At 53.8% G+C, this 12628-nt stretch overlaps 1 protein-coding gene across 1 annotated transcript in view; it reads left to right on the top strand.

The window, feature by feature from the left end:
• Window positions 1–3507: 3507 nt before the first annotated feature.
• The window catches only part of TMLHE (trimethyllysine hydroxylase, epsilon), a 43562-nt gene continuing 34441 nt past the window's right edge, over window positions 3508–12628 (top strand). The window contains exon 1 of the mRNA XM_065411065.1: window positions 3508–3574. The gene's annotated coding sequence lies outside the window, so the exon portion shown is untranslated. The remainder of the gene's footprint in view (window positions 3575–12628) is intronic.

The following is a 12628-nucleotide window of genomic DNA, read 5'->3' as shown; positions in this document are numbered from 1 at the left end:
ACAAACCCAATTTTTCCAATCTTCCCTCAGAGGTCATGTTTTCTAGACCTTTAATCATTTTTGTTGCTCTTCTCTGGACTTTCTCCAATTTGTCCACATCCTTCCTGAAATGTGGTGCCCAGAACTGGACACAATACTGCAGCTGAGGCCTTATCAGCACAGAGTAGAGAAGAAGAATTACTTCTTGTGTCTTGCTTACAACACTCCTGCTGATACATCCTGGAATGATGTTCATGTTTTTTGCAACAGTGTAACACTGTTGACTCGTATTTAGCTTGTGATCCACTATGAGCCCCAGATCCCTTTTTGCACTCCTTCCTAGGCAGACATTTCCCATTCTGTTTGTGGTCAACTGATTGTTCCTTCCTTAGTGGAGTACTTTGCATTTGTCCTTATTGAATTTCATCCTATTTACTTCAGAACATTTCTCCCATTTGTCCAAATCATTTTGAATTTTAATCCTATCCTCCAAAGCACTTGCAACCCCTCACAGCTTGGTATCATCCGCAAACTTTATAAGTGTACTCCCTATGCCATTATCTAAATCATTGCTGCAGATATTGAACAGAACCAGACACAGGACTGATCCCTATGGGACCCCACTTGATATGCCCTTCCTGCTTGATTGTGAACCACTGATAACTACTCTCTGGAAACAGTTTTCCAACCAGTTATGGTTTGACATTTCTTCTTAGCAAATCCATGCTGACTGTTACTTATCACCTATTATCTTCTAGGTGTCTGCAAATTGATTGCTTAATTATTTGCTGTTATCAGAGCAACACTGCACTGTCATGTGATACAAACACTGTGATGTGGAGGTGGGGTGCCAGTGATAGGGTTGCCAGGTGTCTAGTTTTCGACTGGAACGCCCAGTTGAAAAGGGAGTATGGCGGCTCCAATCAGCACCGCTGACCGGGCCGCTAAAAGTCCAGTCGGCAGTACAGCGGGGCTAAAGCAGGCAGGGAGCCTGCCATGGCTCTGTGCAACTTCCGGAAGCAGTGGCATGTCCCCTCTTCTGCTCCTAGACGTAGGGGAAGCCACGGGGTGCCGCACGATGCCCCTGCCCCAAGTGCCAGCGGCCAATGGGAGCTGTGGGGGCTGCGCCTCCGCATAGGAGACGGAGATAGGACATGCTGCTGCTTCCGGGAGCTGCTTGAGGTAAGCACCGCCTGGAACCTGCACTCCAGCCCCCTGCCCCAGCCCTGATCTCTCTCCCACTCTCTGAACCCCTCGGTCCCAGCCCAGAGCACCCTCCTGCACCCCAACCCCCTCATCCCCAGCCCCATCCCAGAGCCCCCCAGCCAGAGCCCTCACTCCCTCCGCACCCCAACCCCCTACCCCAGCCCTGATTTCCATCCCACCCTCTGAACCCCTCAGCCCTAGCTTGAAGCACCCTCCTGCACCCCAAATCCCTCATCCCTGGCCCCACACCAGAGCCCACATGCTCAGCCAGAGCCATCACCCACCCCCTTGCCCCAGCCTGGAGCCCTCTCCCGCACCCTGAAACATTCATTTCTGGCCCCACCCCAGAACCCACACCCCCAGCCCAGAGCCGTAACCACTCCCCAAAGCCCCCAAACCCCTCGGCTCCACCCCCCAGCCTGGAGCCCCCTCCTGCACCCCAAACCCTCCAGCCCCATCCCAGAGCCCACACCCCCAGCTGGAGCCCTCACCCCCTTCCACATCCCAACCCACTTCCTCGACCCAGAGCCCGCTCCCACACCCTGAACTCCTCATTTCTGGCCTTACCCTGGAGTCCAGGGGTGGAGTGAGTGCAGGGCAGGGGTGGGGCCAGAGAGAGGGGGGATGCCCCGCTCACTCCATCCCCCTTCCCTCTGTCGCTCAGTCTCCCTGCCCTCACTCACTCGCTCATTTTCACTGGGCAGGCTCAGGGGATTGTGGTGCAAGAGGGGGTGAGGGCTCCGGCTGGGGGTGCAAGCTCTGGGGTGGGGCCAGAAAGGAGGACTTCAGGGTATGGAAGGGGGCTCTGGGCTGATGCAGTGGGTTGGGAGGCGGAAGGGGGGTGGATGTGGGCTGTGGGGTGGGGCTGGGGATGAGGGATTTGGGGTGCAGGAGTGTGCTCTGAGCTGGGACTGAGGAGTTCGGAGGGCGGGAGAGGGATCAGGGCTGGGGGAGGGAGTTCAGGAACAGGGGGATGAGGGCTCCGGCTGGGGGTGTGGGCTCTGGGGTGCAGGAGAGGGCTGGGGTATTCAGAGTACAGGAGGGGGTTCCAGGCTCGTGCAGGGGGCTGGGGTGGGAGGGGTATGAGGGCTCCGGCTGGGGGTGCAGGCTGGGGGGGAGGGATAGCTCATTGGTTTGAGCATTAGCCTGCTAAATCCAGCATTGTGAGTTCAATCCTTGAGGGGGCCATTTGGGGATTTCATTGGGGATTGGTCCTGCTTTGAGCAGGGGGTTGGACTAGATGACCTCCTGAGATCCCTTCCAACCCTGATATTCTATGACTCTATGAGGGGTTTGGGGTGTAGGTGGGTGTTCCAGGCTGGGACCAAGGGGTTCCGAGGACAGGAGGGGTCAGGGGTGCAAGCTCTGGCTGGTGCTTACCTCAGGTGACTCCCAGAAGGAGCAGCATGTCCTTCCTCCAGATCCTACACAGAGGCGCAGCCAGGCAGCTCTTCACACTGCCCTGTCCATGGACGTTGCCCCCACAGCTCCCATTGGCCACAGTTCCCAGCCAATGCAAGCTGTGGAGCTGGCATTTAAGATGGGGACAGCACACAGAGCCACCTAGTTGCCTTGAGGCAGAGAAGGGACATGCTGCTGCTTCCGGAGCGGTGCAGAGCCATGGCAGGCATGGAACCTGCCTTAGTCCCTCTGCACCGCCGACCAGACTTTTAACGGCCTGGTCAGTGGTGGTGACCAGAGCCATCAGGGACCCTTTTTGACCAGGTAGAAAACCAGACACCTGGCAACCCTACATGTGTCACTGTGATGTAGGGTGACCAGATATCCCGATTTTATAGGGACAGTCCCGATTTTTGGGTCTTTTTCTTATATAGGCTCCTATTACCCCCTGTCCCGATTTTTCACATTTATTGTCTGGTCACCCTACTGTGATGTGAGGTCATGCCAACTTCACATGTGATACAAATGCCATGACACAGGAACATGGCATGGCCATGTGTGACACAGAAACCACTACACTGGAATGTGGCCCTGCCACGCAAGGCTGACTCCACGGAGCCCACATGTACCCCTCCGTGGGCGGGGAGACCCGCTTTCCTTTGTACAGGAAACAGGCGGCAGCGCTCTCTGTGGTTAAGAGGACTCCCCACCACTGGGCAGGGTCCCTTGCTGTGGTCAGGAGACCTCCCCCGCCAGCTTACAGCTGCTCTGTCCGGAGCCCGCGCTCTCTATGGTTAGGAGGGTGCCACGCCGCTCTGTCCGGAAGCCGCATATTCTATGGTTAGGAGGCCTCCTTTCCCCCTCTAGTACCACTCTGGCAGCAGCTCTCGATGGTTCGCAGGCTCCTCTCCTGGGCGGGCCCCCGCGGGAGGCGGGGTAGAGCCGTTGTCGGGAGGGTCCCGTCTGTGCTTTCGGGGCTGCCTGGCAGGTGACTTGAAAGTGCAGGGGGGCTGTGTAGGGGGGGAGCTGGGGGTGGTCGGAGAGGGGCTGTGTTATGGGGGAGCTGGGGGTGGTCGGAGGGGAGCTGTGTTAGGGGGGAGCTAGGGGTGGTCGGAAGGGGGCTGTGGGGGGGGGGAGCTGGGGGGTGGCCGGAGAGGGGCTGTGTTTGGGGGGAGCTGGGGGGTGGCCGGAGAGGGGCTGTGTGGGGGGGGAGCTGGGGGATGGTCGGAAGGGGGCTGTGTTACGGGGGAGCTGGGGGTGGTCGGAAGGAGGCTGTGTGGGGGGGAGCTGGGGGGTGGTCGGAAGGGGGCTGGGGGGGGGAGCTGGGGGGTGGCCGGAGAGGGGCTGTGTTACGGGGGAGCTGGGGGTGGTCGGAAGGGGGCTGTGTGTGGGGGGAGCTGGGGGTGGTCGGAAGGGGGCTGTGTGGGTGGGGGGAGCTGGGGGGTGGTCGGAAGGGGGCTGTGTGGGTGGGGGGAGCTGGGGGGTGGTCGGAAGGGGGCTGTGTTATGGGGGAGCTGGGAGTGGCCGGAGAGGAGCTGTGTTATGGGGGGAGCTGGGGGTGGTCGGAGGGGAGCTGTGTTACGGGGGAGCTAGGGGTGGTCGGAAGGGGGCTGTGTGTTTGGGGGGAGCTGGGGGGTGGCCGGAGAGGGGCTGTGTGTGGGGGGGGAGCTGGGGGGTGGTCGGAAGGGGGCTGGGGGGGGGAGCTGGGGGGTGGTCGGAAGGGGGCTGTGTGGGGGGGGAGCTGGGGGGTGGCCGGAGAGGGGCTGTGTGGGGGGGGGAGCTGGGGGGTGGTCGGAAGGGGGCTGTGTGGGGGTGGAGCTGGGGGTGGCCGGAAGGGGGCTGTGTGGGGGGGAGCTGGGGGGTGGCTGGAGACGGGCTGTGTTACGGGGGAGCTGGGGGTGGTCGGAAGGGGGCTGTGTGTGGGGGGAGCTGGGGGGTAGTCGGAAGGGGGCTGTGTGGGTGGGGGGAGCTGGGGGGTGGTCGGAAGGGGGCTGTGTTATGGGGGAGCTGGGAGTGGCCGGAGAGGGGCTGTGTTATGGGGGGAGCTGGGGGTGGTCGGAGGGGAGCTGTGTTACGGGGGAGCTAGGGGTGGTCGGAAGGGGGCTGTGTGTGGGGGGGAGCTGGGGGGTGGTCGGAAGGGGGCTGTGTTATGGGGGAGCTGGGAGTGGTCGGAAGGGGGCTGTGTGGGGGGGGGGAGCTGGGGGGTGGCCGGAGAGGGGCTGTGTTTGGGGGGAGCTGGGGGGTGGCCGGAGAGGGGCTGTGTGTGGGGGGGGAGCTGGGGGGTGGTCGGAAGGGGGCTGTGTGGGGGGGGAGCTGGGGGGTGGTCGGAAGGGGGCTGTGTGGGGGGGGAGCTGGGGGGTGGTCGGAAGGGGGCTGTGGGGGGGGGAGCTGGGGGGTGGCCGGAGAGGGGCTGTGTTATGGGGGAGCTGGGGGGTGGCTGGAGAGGGGCTGTGTTATGGGGGAGCTGGGGGGTGGTCGGAAGGGGGCTGTGTGGGGGGGGAGCTGGGGGGTGGCCGGAGAGGGGCTGTGTTACGGGGGAGCTGGGGGGTGGTCGGAAGGGGGCTGTGTTATGGGGGAGCTGGGAGTGGCCGGAGAGGAGCTGTGTTACGGGGGAGCTGGGGGGTGGTCGGAAGGGGGCTGTGTGGGGGGGGGAGCTGGGGGGTGGCCGGAGAGGGGCTGTGTTTGGGGGGAGCTGGGGGGTGGCCGGAGAGGGGCTGTGTGTGGGGGGGGAGCTGGGGGGTGGTCGGAAGGGGGCTGTGTGGGGGGGGAGCTGGGGGGTGGTCGGAAGGGGGCTGTGTAACGGAGGAGCTGGGGGTGGCCGGAGGGGGGCTGTGTAACGGAGGAGCTGGGGGTGGCCAGAGGGGGGCTGTGTAACGGAGGAGCTGGGGGTGGCCGGAAGGAGGCTGTGTTTGGGGGATGACCGGAGGGGGGACTGTGTTTGAGTGGGAGCCAGAGGCAGGGGCTGTGTTTGGGGGGAGCTGGGGGTGGTCGGAGGGAGGTTGTGTTTGGGGTGAGCTGGGGGAGGTCAGAGGGGGGGCTGTGTATAGGGGGGTGGCCAGAGGGGGGCTGTGTATGGGTGGAGCTGGGGGTGGCTGTGTTTGGGGAGAGATCCCAGAGGAAAGCAACAAAAATGTCAGGTTTTCTAAACCTGTTATCATGAGGAAAGGTTAAAAAAATTGGGCATATATTGTCTTGAAAAAAGACTGATAAGTATTCAGATATATTAATGCAGGGGTTCTCAAACTGGGGGTTGGGACCCCTCAGGGGCTCGTGGGTTATTACATGGGGCATCGCGAGCTTTCAGCCCCAATCCCAAACCCCACTTTGCCTCCAGCATTTATAATGGTAAATATATTTAAAAGTGTTTTTAATTTATAAGGGGGGGTCACACTGAGAGGCTTGCTATGTGAAAGGGGTCACCAGTACAAAAGTTTGAGAACCACTGTATTAATGGTTGTTATAAAAAGGGCGGTGATCAATTATTCTTCATGTCCACTGAAGGGCCATATCTGGGTGGGGAAATTGTATGCCGGCCCCTGAATGTAGGGCTGGGGCAGGGGGTTGGGGTGCGGGAGGGAATGCGGGGTGTGGGAGGGGGCTCAGGGCAGGGGGTTGGGGTGCGGGAGGGAGTGCGGGGTGTGGGAGGGGGCTCAGGGCAGGGGGTGCGGGGTACAGAAGGGGTTTGGGATGCAGGCTCCGGCCAGCGCCGCTTACCTCGAGCGGCTCTGGGGTGACAGTGGCACGCAGCGGGGCTAAGGCAGACTCCCTGCCTGCCCTGGCCCCGCGCCGCTCCCAGAAGTGTCCAGCATGTCTGGCAGTGGCTCCTGGGGGTGGGGTGGGATGGGGCAGGCGGCTCTGCTGTGCGCTGCCCTGTCTTTGGGTACCACCCCTGAAGCTCCCATTGGCCGTGGGTCAATTTCCCTGTGTAGACAAGTCCTTAATGAACTCTAAAGTAAATTGTATAAATGGGCCAGCAAAAATCTACGGTCATCAGGATTTGTAAATATCTTATTCTTGTTTTTATCTTTTATTAGTAGGGAGATTTCCTTTCAATTTATCCAGAACTTGCTAATGCCTCCTTTGGGTTCTTTTCTTATTAGTTGGTTTCCTTCCCCTTGCTAATCAAGGCCTGTTTAGTTGCATGATTATCTTACTACTGGCTCATCAAGGATGCATAAGTTGCTTCTGCTGCCTCATTCGTGTGCTACAACTCTATTCTTCTCCTATCCATAGGCTTAACTTCCTAGTATATAATAGTAGTTGAGCATTCGTGGAGATGAGAATAGCTCCCCCCAAATGTCAATTTCATTCCTCACTGCTTACCACCTTAACAGTACTCTAGGATCAGGTAGACTTCTTCATCTGAAAATTCAGTTGCTTGTGAATCTCATTTTCCGTTCTTCCTGCTTCACTAATGTTACAAGTAGGGTGGTTTCAAGTATGAGGGCAACTGTATCTCCTTTGTGTTTCAGATCTCTCAAATCTTTTGCATATGTTAGCTGAGCAGTCTCCCTAAACTCAGGACCCTTCCTTCCTTTTTTTAATAGTTCCAATTTGGATGTCTTTGGACAATCATAGGAGCAGTTCCAGGAATCTCCAAAGACACATCTGGAGTTTTTGGTGTATAGCAAGAGCCACATAAATGTATTAAAAATTGGCTGAGTAATATGCTTACAGATAGTGATTTGAGCTGTTTAGCTTCTGAGCAGTTAAATGCAATTAATCTGTCTGTCTAAGCTGTTTTCAAATGTCCAACTGTATAGCCATGACTGAATCCAGGCCACTTTGCCCTGCTAAATGCATAAAACTGGGTCTGCGAGCTCTGGATGTGGCGGTCAAAGCCCCTCCTGTTTCTTGACAATATTTTCTCCCTCATAAGCAAACAGATTTACCTTTAAAAAAAAAAATAAAAATTCATGCACAAACCTCAGGAGGCTTCTGAGCAGTGGAGAAGCATATGGTTCGAAGGGGTTATTTTAATAGCATTCATGTGCAAATCTCTCAAATTCAGCTTCTTTTGGACATTGAATTGTGAATTGCACTAGTCCTGTCTTACCTTTGAGTTTTGTCTCAAGTTTTAGATATCCTCTACAAATCTTGCTGTTAAGCAGCCCCCATTGAAAAGTCGGTTTAGAAGTCTAGCTGGTTTTGGTGCCACTAAAACCTGTTCCACTTCAGATATATGGATATAAGTCTTTGAAATGAAGCCCACTGTGTTCGTAAGAGTTGGGAAGCAATTTAACAATTGCTATTTTAAAAGCCGATGTCAGATAACAATGCCCTTCTTTTTTAATCTTGTTTGGTTTTGTTATCAATTCTTCCAGCTATTGAATAGTATATCTTAGCCATAAATCTCTTGTTTGTGCTTCACTCTTTTCAGCTTTCATGATTCCGAGGCCCAGCTCTCTGTACCTGGGCTTCAGCTGAAAACAAAAACTCTATTACTTTTCTCTTTGAAATCATATCTTCTCCCATTACTTTGTTTGCTGGTGAAGTAAACATACTTCACAGTAATTGAATTTGCACTGAACACTCCCACTGCCTGGTAAATAGGAAGTAAGGAACCAGAGGCAGCAAGACCCATCCCATTTACACTTGATTTACCCTTGAACTACTTGGCATACAGTGTTAGTTTCTAGTGTAGACCTGGCCTTTTGCCAGTATAGTAATGTGAGTATGGGGTGAGTTTTTTACAACATTTCTATACCGACAAAAGCCCTAGAGTAGATGCAGTTATGCTGGCAAAAAAACTGCTCTTGCTGGTATAGCATATTTCATTGGAGGAACCAGTGTAATCTATACCAGCAAAAACTGCAACTATGCTAGGAGAGTTTGCCAGTATAACTATCCTGGTAAATGTTTTTTAGTGTAGACTAGGCCTACATTTCTTTGCTCTACGTTTCATTCACCTCTCCTATATGGGAACTTGATAAATGAATTGAAAGTTAGCTTGGTTTCAATCTAGTGTCTGTAAATACCTCTATATGTAACTTCGTACAACAGTGCTGGATGAATTATGTTAGATATCCTGATATACCACACATGGCTCCAATACACTTTTAAGTAATGGACAAGCACCAGTGTTATGAGGCTTTTGTAAATACTCCTTGTATGTCCCTCTCTTATGGGATGAAGGGAGTTGAGAGATACAGAAAATGTGGGCATGAAAAATCTGTCTTATTAGCTGGCAGCATTCTTCCTCAGATTTAGGGTTTAGGGTTCCTGAGGGTTTAGCCTGGAAGGTCTGGGGTGGGAGGACGGGAGAGGAAAATGTTGAAGGATGGATTAACACATGTACCTGCACAAACAAGAGGAGAATTTTGAAGATGATTTGGATGTGAAAAGCAACTTCTGAGTTTCTAGGCAAAAGTGCATATTGCTAATATGGATCAGAAAGGTGTCTGATTTCAGAATTACTGCAGACCAACAGCTTTTAGTTGAGTCAACGAATGAGATCATGTCACTTACACATCTGATTTTAGATAGTGTCAATTGTGACAGGGAAGAAAAAATTCCCCTTGAAAGAGTTCATTCTGTATAGTTGGGAGGAGAAAAATACTTACAGTAAGCCAAATGTGTTCAGAATCCAAATGAGCCATCACCTCTTCATTAATGAGCAAGAGATGGAATAGTAGGGGTTAGATTTTTTCAACATTTCCATGGAATGATACAAAACCCCCTTCAGGGTATAGATATTTGCTCGTTATATTTGCTCTTGTTCTCATTTTCAGTATATTCCCATATTTTGTATAGCCCTCTCTCTCAGAAAAATTACAAACCTTAATTCCTCTTCTTATTCTAGTGCTTGCACATGTCCATTCCTATTTAGGTGTGTGTGTGCCCCGAGCACAGCTGTCAGAAATTTTTCCTCTAGTGGTATCTGTCAACTCAGCTTTAGAACCCCCTCGTGCCACACACTCATAGTGTCAGTATAAGGGGGCCCTGCCGATCCCTCACTCCTCAGTTCCTTCTTACACCCGTGACGACTGTTCGGAACTCCCTTTTCTTTGCCTTGGCAAAAAGTTTTTGGTGGTTGTCCTTAATCGGCTATTTGTGTATAGTTATCTATAGTTAGTTGTAGTGTTTTAAAATTAGTAGTTTTAGTAGATTCTTAGCAAGTTAAGGCTAGCAGGGCACCTCTCCGTGTCTGGAGAGGAGGTCCCGGCCCCTGGCACCAGGGCATGCCTTGGTCCCCGGGGTTTAAGGCGTGCTCCTGTGGGAAGCCTATGCCCAACAGTGACCCACACTTGAGTTGTCTCAAGTGGTTGGGAAAAGGCCATAGAAAAGACCTCTGCCAGAATTGTCAGGAATTCAAACCCAGAACATAGAAGGACTGGGCAGCGAGACTTAAAGTCCTCCTTATGGAGGCCACGCTGAGACCCGCCTCGGAACCGAGATCAGACTCGACGCTGAGCACATCAGCATCTGTGCAGAGTGTACTGCCAACCGCTAGAGGGCCGCAGCACCACTCCCCAAAGAAGAGGCACTGCAGGCACCACAACAAGAGCTGCCCACCGGCGCCAGAGAGCAGCAGCAAGGGAGATAGGGATGGAGCGAGACCCGGGATGGGTCGCGCTCCCACAATGGCAACCAGCCCCAACGACCATGCCGGTGCCACAGACTCCGCAAAAGGAGCTGCACTCCAGCCAGCACTGCGCCAACCAATTCACGGTCCCTTCAATGCCAAAGGCGTATGCGGCAGCCAGGGACCTTTTGACTCTGCTAGTACCAGGATCCCCTGGCAGCACCAGGAAACACTGAGGTTTCCACCATTGAGAGACTGGTGCCAAGACCCTTCTCTAGGAGGAAACCACCTCTGATTGCCTCCCCTCCAGCTTCCGGCACCAGGAGGGTCGGCAATGCTGTGGGGACCACACTTCCTATGCCTCTTCCTTCCCGGGGTCAGATTCAGGCACCTATTCCGGACCATCGGCGCTACAGCCACCGCTACAGAACCATTGGCGCTACAGCCACCGCTCCCCATGACCATCGGTGGCTTCCGGAGCTACAGTGGCGATGACGGTGCAGAACACCTGGCCTATGGGCCCATGGGGGATGAATCCCATGCAATGACGATTCTGGAACGCATGGGCTTCCCCCAGGCCAGGGCACCAGTTTGCGGAGCTCTTTCTTGGTCCGGTTGGAGACTGTGGCACCACAGCAACGAGAGACGCTGGAACCGACCAGTACCAAGGGAGGAGCTGCACCCGGTACCAAACATGGCACAGGGCTCGGCATGCAACCCGGTACAGACCCTGACGTGCAGCCCGGTTCCGTAACTGGTACCGAACAGTAGGCTCAGGCATCCTGAGTAGATGAGGCGATGGAAGAAAGAACAGCTTTTCATGCCCCTTCCTCTGTGACATTCCTCTCTGGTGTTATCTGGACCGGTGATCTGCGAGGTCATTCCAATCCTTGGCTCTGGGAGCCAGCCTCACCTTGCTCTGCTGTGAGAACCCCCACTCCTGGGCTGTTCATGCACAGCCTCTGGCATGTAAGCTGCTCCCAGCTACTTGTAACTGAATGACACTAGCCAATATCTCCGGTTCCAGACACAACCCTAGGAACCTCCATCTTGCAGTGTCCAGTTATACCCGCTGGACACTGCAAGCTTATATGAGTTTGTCAATTTAACAAAGAAATTGATATGTACCAGGCTTGTTCTCCCAAGGGGAGCCTCTGACATGCTTCAAACCAAACGCACTGCTTCAGGTAGAATAAACAAACAGATTTAACTATAAAGATAGAGTTTAAGTGATTATAAGTCAAAGCAGAACAAGTCAGATTTGGTCCAATGAAATAAAAGCAAAACGCATTCTAAGCTGATCTTAACATTTTCAATGTCCTTACAAACTTAGATGCTTCTCACCACAGGCTGGCTGGTTGCTCTTCAGTCACGCTCTCCCTTTTGATCAGCGCTTCAGTCACTTGGTGTGGTGTCTGTAGATGTAGGTGGAAGAGAGAGGAAGAGCATGGCAAACATCTCTTCTTTTCTCGTGTCCTTTCCTCCCCCTTGGCTTTGCGCCCCCCTCCCCCTTTCAGAGTCAGGTGAGCATTACTGAGTCTCTCCAAGCAAGGTTGAGCAATTCCCTGGGTGTGGCCTCATGCAGGTGAGTCATTGCAGTGTAGCTCCGTTGCTGGACATAGATGTTGATGGGTTGTTTGATACCCCGCCTGGGCATTGCTTACTTTCCTTGCTGTCGCCTCTGGGGAGCTAATATCTGGCTGATTCCCCCAACTTACAGCATGTTTTAGTGACAACCATACTACACAATTCTCATAACTTCATATGCATTAATGATATACATATATGGATAGAGAAATGACTTTCAGCAGATCATAACCTTTCCCCTGATACCTTACAAGGCATGCTTTATATGTAAGATCACGATTATATAAAAATGAGGAATATGGGGGTTACAGCACGCTCCCCCAAGGTATAGAATGTCACATCCTCCTCTTCACTGGATGACAATCTTATAGCGAAGAGGGCTTTCCCACCCTCAAGATGATTTAAGGGCCCCCCCAAGACTTGCTAAAGCGGGTGGCTATTTTATCAGCATCAGTGCCTGCAAAAGTCACTCTGCCACTGCGATGAGGCGATAATGAAGCCGATTAAGGTCCTGTGTCAGACACCTGCCTCCCTCTCACCGACAGCCAAGAGAACGGAGCACAAATATTTCATTCCAGCTCAGGGCTGTGAATTCTTACTTTCTCATCCCCCGCCGGGATCTCTCGTGGTGGTGGCGGCCAACGAGAGGGACCGGCAAGGACAGATGGGTCATGCGCGGAGAGCAAAGGAACCAAAGAAGTTAGACTTACTCGGCAGAAAAGCATACTCAATGGTGGGGGGCCTCCAACTTTGCATAGCGACCCAGCAAGCATTGCTGGATCGCTATGACTTTAACATGTGGGAGTCAATGGACAGATTTAGAGCGAAACTCCCTCAAGACAACCAGCAGGCATTTTCAGCTCTGGTGGACAATGGCAAGACTGCAAGTGGCCTTGGATGCTGCTGATTCTGCAGCTAGATTCATGGCCA

The sequence above is a fragment of the Emys orbicularis genome, chromosome 9 (genome assembly GCF_028017835.1).
Source record: "Emys orbicularis isolate rEmyOrb1 chromosome 9, rEmyOrb1.hap1, whole genome shotgun sequence".
Lineage (NCBI taxonomy): Eukaryota > Metazoa > Chordata > Testudines > Emydidae > Emys > Emys orbicularis.
Note: the sequence above shows the minus strand (reverse complement) of the source record. Positions and strands in the feature narration are given on the sequence as shown.